At 45.4% G+C, this 11,798-nt stretch overlaps 1 protein-coding gene across 11 annotated transcripts in view; it reads right to left on the bottom strand.

Moving 5' to 3' along the window:
• Window positions 1–11,798, bottom strand: part of ZC3H12B (zinc finger CCCH-type containing 12B) — a 91,813-nt gene that overhangs the window by 45,988 nt on the left and 34,027 nt on the right. The gene's annotated exons all lie outside the window — the stretch shown is intronic.

The following is an 11,798-nucleotide window of genomic DNA, read 5'->3' as shown; positions in this document are numbered from 1 at the left end:
TGCTGCTCCATATCATTCTCCAAGGCTGCTCACATATTTTAGTTGAAGCTTTAAAAAAAAAAAAAATAATTCTGAGGCAGAAATGGAAAGCTTCAGCCTTAATATTAAATTCTGGCAAAAAATTAAAGCACTCATACATTTGGAGAATTAAAAACCAATTGTCAATACCAAATACATGCAAAGAACTTTTATATTAAAATAAGAAGATTTAACCATGGCTAGGCAGGTGACTATTTACTATTATTGTAGTTTGATTTTTATTATTGAAACAATTTTGATTCTTGGGACACATGAGAATACACAAACATGATCTCTCTCAGGAATTTATGTCTAGTGCAGGGGTGTCCAACTCTTTGATCTTGCATGAGTGGTGCAAGGATGGTATGCAGGCCACACTGGGTCCACAGTCCAGCTTTGCACACTAGGTCTAGTATGCAGAGCTGGTTCAGTGAGGGTGCTGTATGTACCATGCAGTCCAGAATCTCAGTCTTCTGCATGCAGGCTTTGTCCTGAAATGGCCCCAAGCACTGCATGCAGTCTATACCAGCCCTGGCCCTGCACTGGGTGTGCCAGCCCCAGCCAGCACCCTGCACAGGGTATTCATCAGATCCAGCCCCATGTGCCATGTTCACTGACCATGACTGCATGTGCGGCTGGTCATCAGTGCATGCCACATGCAGTGTATGGGTCCAGTCCAAGAATCGGAGGCATCACTGCAGGCCAGAAGACAAGGCTCCACAGACTGGATCCAGCCTGCAGGCTTCATCTTTGATACCCCAGTCTAGTGGGTTTACTATATACTACTCTATCTTTACAATAAATCAACAAATAAGCTTTCCCACAAGTTCCAGTTACCTGTATTCCTGGTTACATAAAGCACACAAACTCTCTCTTGCTGCTCCTTCAGTATTAAAACTTTCATCTTCTGCTCAATTAATTGTGAAATCATATAATATGTTGTTTAGACTACTATCTTACTTGTGTATGGAAATGCTAATTAAATGCATGCTTTGATTACAAATATTGGTGATATAGTAATAGATCTTAATGGATAAGCTAATTTTGGACTTTGGTTATTGTAATGTCAATATAAAGACTTTACTGGGCTCCTGCACACTGTTCAAATGCTACTTTCTGGATGACAGTAGCAAACATGAGAATATGGCAGACACACAAAGAAAGGCTCCCTAAATTATTAAGCTAACTGGGAGGAAAACAGTACAACAATTCTCAACTCTCTTCCTTCCCAAGTTTCACACTTTGTACACATTAAATGGTTATTTAAAAATGAGTAGCATAAAAGAAAAATCTATAAATATGCAACAGCACAGAGCAGAGAGTCGGCAAGGTATGTGAATTCAAACTATAGAGCTGTGGCTCTTTGCCTGTGCCTGTACCTGCACTGGGGCTGAGCAGTGAGGAACTGCACTGGGGCTGAACAGCTGGAAACTGCTCATCTTGCTGTTGCTTCTTTGCACCTTCCCCCTTCCCTAAGGCTGTGGCATTGGTGCAGCTTCTCTCTGGCTGGAAGCTGTGCTTGCACTGCAGCTAGGGAGTGGGTGGCTGGGAGAAACAGTGCTGGCCCCAGCACAACTCCCAGCTGTGTGGTTCTAGCAGGGGCACAGGGAAAGCCCAACAGCTGCTGACGTTCCACTGAAGCTGCCCAGCTCACACCCATGGTTTGAAAAAGGCTGCTGGCCTTTGTTTTGTTCAATAAATTCCTCTTAATATGAAGAACTCGACCTTCAACTTGGTATATTACCTTCAAGGATATGAGAATACAGAAAAACGTAGCAACTGTATTGATACCAAAAGATGCCAATGTAAACTGTTATGATGCAATTGTTACTTTTGCTACACTTGTCTCACTACAGCAGCATGCAAATCTGTTACACCTTTACCCCTGAATGAAACAAATGTTAATAGTGTTTTGGCTAACTAGTATCACTACAGGAGCCTGCAGATACCATCATAAAGCCCAACTCACACTCCACAGTAGCAACTCACTTTCCCTTTTCAAGCTGCTAAAACAGCATAGCCTTGTGAAAGGTAACTATAACCCCAACGTCTTTATCCTTTTTTACCATTTCCTAGACATAAGTATCAGCCCACCTCTAGTATCTGTTTGAGCCAGCAAGATAAAGCCATACATCCTAGTTTATATTAATTGATATATATCAATTCCATGTTGCACCTCTTTACTCTGCCTGCAGAACTGAAGACTTGAGGCAAGTTGTACAATATTGGTGAGTCTCTCTTCCCAATGGATTCAGAGGATCTTCTGTAATCAGCACTGATAGTACTTCTCCAACAACTTTAGATGTCTTCTCTACATTGTTCATGATTCAGCACTGCACAACAAGGTGGGGATCACGACTGCTTGATAAACCATGAGCTTGGTTTCAGATCTGAAGTCATAATCTACAAACACCTGTTTCTTCAAGCGTCCAAAGGCTGCACTTGCACATTTGAGGCGATGCTGGATTTCTTCATCGATGTCAGCCTTCTGCAAGAGATGGTTTCCGAGGTACAGGAAATACTCAACATTCTCCAGTCTCATCGTGGATCTGGATTACTGGAATAGGGGACTGTTCATTAGGAGCCTGCTGGTGGAGGACTATAGTGTTCTGAATGTTAAGTATTAGTCCCATTTTCTTGTATGCTTAAGTAAAGATGTTGACAATGCCTGATGATCTGCTTCTGAGGGAGTGCAAGCTACAGTATCATCAGTGTACTGAAGCTCAATGATTGTGATCAGGGTGATCTTGGTTTCAGCTTAGAATCGGCTGAAGTTAAACAGCTTACCATCTATTTGGTAGTTTAGCTCCGACTCTACCTGGAAGCTTGTTGGTAGTCAGATGTAACATCGCGGCAAGGAATATTGAAAAGAGTGTTGGAGTGATGATACAGCCTTGCTTAGCTCCCGTTTTAACCTCAAAGGGAGCTGTGATAGATCCATTACGGAGAACCACTGCTCACATACTGTCACAGAGCAGGCAGAGAATAGTGACAAATTTTGGTGGGCATTCATACTTCAGAAGGATCCTCCACAACACTTCTTGGCTCAGAGCTGAAAGCTTTTGTGAGGTCAAAGAAGGCCATATAGACAGGCTCATGCTGTTCCAACATTTCTTCTGCAGCTGGCAAGCTGTGAAGATCATGTCAGTTGTGCCTCTTGATGCCTAAACCCACACTGAGATTCCGGGAGGAGCTGTTTAGCAAGTGGAAGGAGATGGTTCAGGAGGCTTCTAGCAATGATCTTTTCTGTGGTGGACAGCAAGGCTATCCCTCTGTAGTTTCCACAGTCGGACTTGTCTCTTTTCTTGAAGAGTGTCATAGTCATGGTGTCCCCGAGGTCATCTGGAATTTCCTCATCATTCCAGTTCCTTAAGAAGAGAGCATGAAGCTGCAATATGAGCTCCTCTCCTCCCTGTTCTAAGATTTCAGTGGGGATTCCATCTGCTCCAGATGCCTTGTTGTTCTTCATCTGCCTGATGGCTTCCCTCACATCATCAAGAGTTGGAGGGATTCTGAGAGCATCTCTGACTAGTTGTTGGTGATGGTGAGTCCATATTCCACATATTTGGTGAAGAGGAGGATGCCACTGGAGTTGACCTTTCCTATTTCTTCCTTGCTGATGGTTCCCATTCCAGAGGTTAGAGTCCCCTTCTACTCTGGCATTGAAATCACTGAGAAGAATAAGTCTGTCTGTCCTTCCAGAATGTCAGAAAGGGCATGGTCAAGGCTGCCATAGTATTCCTCTTTGATTTCACTGGCTGCATCAAGAGTTGGGGCATACAAGCTTATGACAGTGGCATACTGGCTCCCTACCAGTTTAAGACAGTCACAAAGCACTCAATTCTGATAGGGACCTCACTGAGTTGGTTTATGAGTTCAGTCTTAATGGCAAAGCCAATTCTGTGAAGTCAGCGTTCTCCTTCCTGTTTACCCTTTCAGAAGACGGTATACCGGCCTCTATGTTTTTTAAGCTGCCCATCTCCTGCTCACCAGGTCTTGCTCAGTGCAGTGGGGCACTCTGGGCATTCACTATAAGGGCTGTCCATGTTCCAGGTCCTGAAAATAATGGTGCGTCTTCGCTGGTATTTTCGACCACAGTAAAGGTGATCCCACTGGATGCAGTTATCCAGTCAGGAAGAAATACTGAATATTTTATTAGACAGGCTATGTTTAAGGAACCTTTTCTAGCCCCCTCCCCATGTGGGGTGAGCTGAGCAGATCCTGAAAAAGGTGTTCAGTTAAAGTTACAGCTGCTGAATTGCACTCCTGTGTTGTCCAGGTGCTAGATGGCCTTCTTGTAACTGCTGCCCTTCATGCCAGTTCATAACTAGGAGCTTCCAGACCTCACAGTCCTGCTCCCATCACCATGAACTGGCTGCCAAAGGGCTTGAGGAATGTGCTGGCATGGAAGACGCTTGTGTGTGACTTTCTATTGTGGAAAAGCTGCTGAACAGAAGCTTCCACATGGCTCTTGACAGAACAGGGTCTTGACCCAATGGCAAGGAGACCAAGACAACCGGGAATCTTGTTCTGCTGCAGCCTTCATCTGCCTCCACAGCCATTAAGATTCTAACATCTTCTGTCTGCTCACCCATCACAGCACCATCAAAGGATACGTGGCTTTTCAGGAGAGAAACCATTGCCATCTGCTGTCCTCACCACATTCTGGTGGTGATGCCACTGCTTGGTCTGCAACTGCTTATTCAGTTACTCCTGTTTATTTCACAGCCAACCTTCCCTGAAGGTCATTCCACTATCTGCCATGTGTGGACACAATGGGTAGCATACAGCTCTGCCCCACAGCAAAAATGCATTAAAAGATTGATGGACAGATAAGTTTAAGATATTATTTCCATTCTGAAAAAGGACATAATGATTAAGATTTAGAAGCAGTTCAATTTTTCTGGTAAGTTTAAAACTGAGGGAAGGAAGGAATCGGTATGCGTCACAGAATCATCCCTAAAAGGGCAAACCAAAAGATCATTATGAAACCTAAACAAAGACACTGGTTTAGCATATTAAAAAAAAAATCAAAAACCCTTTCAGTAATTTTAGTATTACCATTACAAACATGCATTTAGTTACATAGTTTCCTGTAATAACCAACACTAATTTAAGGGGGGGGGGGAAAGGTAGTAAGAGGCAGTGCTACAGGACTCAACATTTATGAATTTGTAATATGAGGGGCCTATTGTAACAGAAAAAAGTATGTATACTGCAGCTTTAAAAGTCTAAACCTCTGATGCCCATTGCTAAGCAACCAGGCCTCCTTGCCTAAACACCTCTTTTCAGCAGAGTCACGACTGACTGGCAGAATTGATAATGTGATTCATAGAACAAGTGTTTCAGAAGTACCTGTATTTTGTTCTGACAGTACTGAGCTGCAAGTCGTTACGTAGTTTCTCAAAAAAAAAAAAGAAAAAGAAAAACCCTAGGAAAAAAGATAACTGCCCAATTTTAATTAATATTTAATAAAATATACTTTGAAATGCATAGCAATTTTTCCATTCAAATTACTAAGGATCCAGTCAGGCAACAGGTGTCTTTCTATTGTCATCACTGGGTTTTGGAACAGCCTTGGTTACACAAAATGGTGATTCAAAAAATTGAAATGTACTGTAAACAGCAATAATTTAACTGAAAAAGTTCCCAGTTCATCATGGGTACTGGTTGCTGTATTTATTCTCTATACTTCTCCAATTCCAAAACATGGGATTGAAAAATAACTAGGGATATTCCCAGGACTCATCTGAATTAGCAGCCAAGAGACAGTGGATTCAAGTTATTAAATTGTTGGTTCTCGGATATATTTTGTATAATTATTTTTCACTTACCCTTATTTGAGATGTAAAGAAAGCCAACATCACTCTTACACTACTGTAACTGAATACTGACAACATAAAATATTAAAACTGAATGGTAGTTACTCCCACATATAAAGACAAGAATAAATCCTGTGCATTTCCAGTTTTAATATTTCTTAGGCCAGGTTTACACTACGAAGTTCTGTCAGCATAACTGTATTGGCTAGAGATGAGAGATGATCACATCTACTAGCCGAGACATCTATGACAGCGAAACCCCTGATATGGATGCAATTAGGCCAAAAGAAGAAGTTTCTGTTGGTTTGCTCATACAACTTCCTGAATGATACGTCTATTAAAAAAAAACAACAACAAAAAAAACCCTTTCGGTTGGTATATGCTACATCATTGCTAAAGGACATTGCTGCCTAGTATAGTTATAACCACTGCAGCTCTGAAGCATAGACAAGCCCTTAAACTCTGCAATCAGTTCCTTGCCTAAACTAGAACAAGTTGGCATTTCTGTCATTAGAAAAAATGTATTACTCATCTTTAGGATTAGCAGTAGACCTTTTTTTGATCTTTTCATTCTCCGTATGTTCTCTCTTTTACATGGGTCTGCTAAACGTGCTTTTTCCCATAACAATGGCCATTTCTACATTGCAATTACATGCCTGATTACAGCATATAGAGGCCTAGCCAAACTAACTAACTTTAATCTCAGGTATTAATATAAGGGAAATTCAGGTTGTACTCATTTCAATGAAGGTTATAAAAGCCAACATGGATCCAGGTGCTTTTTTAATGGCTGAAGCTTCTGACACCATATTTTATTGCTACTGGTACCCAAGTTAGCTAAATTAAACCTAGTTCAATTATGCCTACATGTGTTCGAATCACACCTTCCAACTGTAATGTACCCACCACATAAGCCTACCAGTATACGGGAACTGCCAAGTTCCTGCCAGAAGTATTTGGTAACACACTCATGGAATATGTTACAGTAAGAGTTTAAAACCATGGAAACAACAGCAGTACAGAAAGGGGAAACGGAAGCATTTTTTGTTGTTAAAATTATTCAACATTATGAGACATGTAATCTTGAAAAAGGCAATGATGATGTACTATGAGCACAGACTAGTGGTTACTGAAGATAATTACATGTTTTGTTGGAGTCTTTAGTTTAACTTTAAAACTATATTCCTGGAAACCCAGAAGATTCTGCCTTCTGGTATTTCTGCTCACTTCCACATTCAAATTTCTCCCAAAGAGAAAGAAGCAGGAATCCAGATTAGTTATTAGTGGACCCCATAAGAAATAAGAGAGGATCACAGGAATACAGGGGTACACATATTGATGATGGGATGGGTTATAAAGGACCAGGTACTGCTTTTCACTTTCCAAGAGGCATTTCTAATGAACCTTCCATTATAATGATATACAAGCTACCAGAGTGGGAGCTGTTGTACAGAGGCCTGTACCCTGTTGAAAAAAAATTCCAATACTGCCTGTTTTTACATAACAGCAAGTTAGATAGACTGAATTAATCTGAATTCTAAATGTGCTGTGTTAAGCACAGCAAACAAAAAGGAAAACAGAATCAGAAATTAATGGACTAAAATTGGGGCATCAGATTACTGATCAGGATTACTTGAGGAATAAAAAGGATGACAACTTGACAAAGAGATGGAAGAGCATCTTTGCAGACAGGCTCACTAACCTAGTGAGGAGGCCTTTAAACTACGCTCACCAGGGAATGGAGACCAAAGCCCCAAGGCAAGTAGGGAAGTGGGTGACCTGGAGGAAGCACAGGCAGGAGGATGCAACAGGGGAGGCCTTCTCATTCTTCCTGAGAAATCAGAGCAATTGGCCAGTTACCTCAGGTGCTGTACACAAATACACGGAGTCTGGGAAACAAACAGGAAGAATTGGAAGTCCTTGCAGTCTCAGAACTATGATGCGACTAGAACAGCAGAGACTTGGTGGGATAGCTCGCATGACTAGAGCACTGTCATGGATGGGTATCAACTGTTCAGGAAGGACAGACAAGGGAGAAGAGGAGGAAGAGTTGCGCTTTATGTAAGAGCTGTATACTTGCTCAGAGCTCCAGTATGAAACTGGAAATAAGCTTGTTGAAAGTCTCTGGGTTAGGGTCAGAGAGGAGAGCTACAATGGTGATGTCATGGTGAGGGTCTGCTATAGACCACCAAGCCAGGAGGATGAGGTAGATGAGATTTTCTTCAAACAGCTAGCAGAAGTTTCCCAATCACAGGCCCTGGTTCTCATGGGGGACTTCAGCCACCCTGACATCTGCTGGGAGGGCAATACAGCAGTGCACAGGCAATCCAGGAAGTTTTTGAAGTGCTGAAGACAACTTCCTGGTGCAAGCGTTGGAGAAGCCAACTAAGGTTTCTTGCTCTTCTTGACCTGCTGCTCACAGAGAAGAATTGGTGGGGAACGTACTAGTGGATGGCAACTTGGGCAGCGGCAACCATGAGATGACTGAGTTCAGGATCCTGAGGAAAGGAAGGAAGGAAAGCAGCAGAATAAGGACCTTGGAGTTCAGAAAAGTGCTCTGACTCACTCAGGGAACTAATGGGCAGGATCCCCTGGGAAGCCTGTGAGAGGGGGAAAGGAATCCAGGAAAGCTGCTTGTATTTTAAACAAACCTTACTGAGGGGGCAGGAATGACCCATCCCGATGCCCAGGAAGACTAGCAAGTATTGCAGAAGACCAGCTTGGTTTAGCAGAGGACTCTTCAGTGAGCTAAAACATGAAAAAGAAACCTACAAGAAGTGAAAACTTGGACAAACAGTTGGAGAGGAGTGTAAGAGTATTGCCTGGGCATGCAAGAATGAAATCAGGAAAGCCAAAGCACAACTGGAGTTGCAGCTAGCATGGGACATGAACGGTAACAAGAAGGGTTTCTACAGGTATGTCAGCAACAAGAGGAAGGTCAGGGATAGTGTGGGTCTCTTACTGAATGGGGAGGCAGCCTAGTGACGGATAATGTGGAAATGACTGAAGTACTCAATGCATTCTTTTATCTCAGTCTTCACAGGCAAGGTCAGCTCCCAGACTACTGCACCTGGCAGCATAGGTTCGGGAGGAGGTGAGCAGCCAACAATAGCTAAAGAACAGTTTAGGGCAGAGGCAGGCAATTATTTCACCTGGAGGACCCTTACCAAGTTATGGCAAGCTGTTGAGGGCAGTAAGGGTAGCCCCGCCCCTTGACAGGTGCCCCGCTCCCGTTTGCCATTTTGGTACCAGAAGTCCCACCCCCTAACCCCTGACCTTTGCCACCAGAAGTCCCTCTCCTTGTCCCCCATAGAAGTACACCTTTTAGCAAGGGGGTTTGGCATCTTGGAACCAGAAAAATACCAAATTATATTCTAAAAATCAAACATCTACTACAACATTCATTAACTAGATTTTAAAAAAGATTCCTGTGCTGATTTACATGTGTTTGTGTAGTGTACACACAGGTGACTGCACTATAGCTCTACAATGAAGTACATTGGGGGTATAGGTGGGTGGGTATAGGTTTGTGGGGGGCTGCAGGTCTGCAGATCAGCATGGGGGGGTGTATGTGGGGTGGAGAAGCATGTGGGTGGGCATGGGGTTTGTGGGGAGCTGTCTGCGGGGGTAGTTGGGGATGGTTGTGGCATGTGTGGAAGGGAAGGGTTTGCTCATGGCTTCCCCACGGCAGGCAGAGCCCCTGTCAAGCCCAGGCTCTGTGCTCCTTCTGCTCCTGGTCTCGGGGCACCAGCGTGTGGCCCGTGCTCCCACTCACTGCCACATCCCCTTCATTTGCCATTCCTGTCCTTCTCCTGCCACTTCCTCCCCAACCTGCTCGCTGCTCCGGCACCACATCTCAGCTGCATGGCCTAGACTGCAGGACATAGCAGGCGCGGACCAGCCCAGCTGGCACTGCACAGAGCCAGCTGAGAATCGCAGGGGCCAGGCCAGCTCCTGCCGAGTCCTGCAGCCCGGCACTGCACCCAGGAACCACATAGAGCTGGAGCGGCAGGTAGGGGGTGTGGTGAGCAGCAGCAGCAGGAGGCAGGAAAGCAGGGAAATGGCTACAGCAGGCAGAGGTCAAGTGGCAGGGGTCAAGTGGCAGTGAGCAGGCACGCAGAGCACAGTGACAGCTTAGCAGGAGTGCAGGGCCCGCACCGGTGTGCCGAGGCCAGGGCCAGCAGGGGCCCAGAACAGGGCAGCAGGAACATGGGTCAGCATGGGCTTTATGGAGCTGGGCTGGGTTGCGCTAGCAGGTAGAGAGAGGAGCTGGCCCGGCTCCATAGAGCCCCTCCCAGCCTGGGCCCTGTGCTGCTGTCGCCCCACTCTGGGTCCCCGGCACACTGGTGCGGCCCTGCACTCCCATCCAGCTGTCACTATGCTCTGTGCGCCAGCTCACTGCCACTCAACCCCTGCCTGCTGCAGCCATTTCCCTGCCTTCCTGCCTACCACTGCCATCATTCCCCTCTACCCCCTGCCCACTGCTGCAGCGCTGGGACTGCAGAAGCTGGCCCAGCCCAGCCCTGAGGACAGGGGTGATTGCCCACGGTCCGCCCCTGCTTCCCCTCCACCCCTCATTTAAATTTCCCTCTCCAGCAGAGGGAGGCAGGAATAGCCCCAGAGTCCCAGGCTGTAAGCCTCTGCTAGGCAGAGGCTTCTGGCTGGGGGTGGGGCAGGGCCAGGCCAGGCTTGCTGCTGTGGCTGCTGGGTCCTGCTGCTGGCTCCCCCTGGGGTCTACTGCCCCTGGCTCCTGTCATCTTTGACAGGCAGCCAGGAGCAGATAAATATTATTTTTCTACATTTTTTTAGGGACCCCACAGGCCAGACAGAATGGCCTGGCGGGATGAATTTTGCCCACGCCTGGGTTAGGGACTACTTAGAAAAGCTGGATGTGTACAAGTCCATGGGGCCAGACATGATCCACCCAAGGGTGCTCAGGGAGTTGGCCAATATGACTGATGAGCTGGTGGCCATTATCTTTGAAAATTTCTGGAGATCAGGAGAGGTCCCAGATTATTAGAAAAGGGCAAATATAGTGCCCATTTTTAAGAATGGGAAGGGTTAGGATCCAGGGAACTACAGACTGGTCAGCCTCACTTCAGTCCTTAAATCAGATGATGGGAGTTTGTATGATAGATTTTGATCTGACACTGGCAGCTGCAGTATCCATTGCAGGGGGTCAGGCCACTTGCAAGGTTTACATACGTGTCGACACTGAAAGAATAAGATGCCGGAACTTTGGATTCTTTGCTGGGCCCTCAAGAGGAGCGTGCTCTAGTGGGCATAGATCAGGGGTGGACAAAATGTGGCCCACGGGCCGGATGCGGACCGCCAGGCCATTCTATCCAGCGTGCAGGGCCCCTAAAAAAAATTACAAAATTAATATTTATCTACCCCTGGCTGCCTGTCATGCGGCCCTCAATGGCTTACCAAAGCTCAGTAAGTAGCCCTCTGCCCGAAATAACTGCCCACCCCTGGCATAGATTCTTCTGTCTATTCCCTTCAAGTGACACCTCCTAGTCCCAATCCCAGTCCTCTCAATCTTATTCCCACTCTTTGTCCAGTCACAATTGCTATTAAAAAAAATCTATGAAATCTATAAAATTGAAATCTACCCTGACTTCTGCCTCTGTCATCCAGATCATCACTCCCCTGCACCCAATCAACCTCTACAAATATTTTTAGACCAAACTGCTCTCTAGTCTCTTTATTTAATCTCAGACCTCAAACCCCGCTACCACCTTGTCTCAGTAGCTCTGCTCATCCAGTCACAGTTCTCTCAGTTCCAGTTCCCCCTCACGCACATCTATTTAAATCAAGAAGTTCTCCTTAATGTTGCTTGGGCTCAGCAGGGGTTGTGGGAGCCCTGGGTCTCTTTTGTGCTCGTAATCTCAGATTTAGGCACCCCGTCCTTGATCTTTCACTTTCCGCATGAGCCCAGAGCTTGCAATTGCTAGG

The sequence above is a fragment of the Alligator sinensis genome, unplaced genomic scaffold, assembly GCF_000455745.1.
Source record: "Alligator sinensis unplaced genomic scaffold, ASM45574v1 scaffold830_1, whole genome shotgun sequence".
Lineage (NCBI taxonomy): Eukaryota > Metazoa > Chordata > Crocodylia > Alligatoridae > Alligator > Alligator sinensis.
The sequence above is the reverse complement of the archived record's forward strand: the minus strand, read 5'-3'. Positions and strand labels throughout refer to the sequence as shown.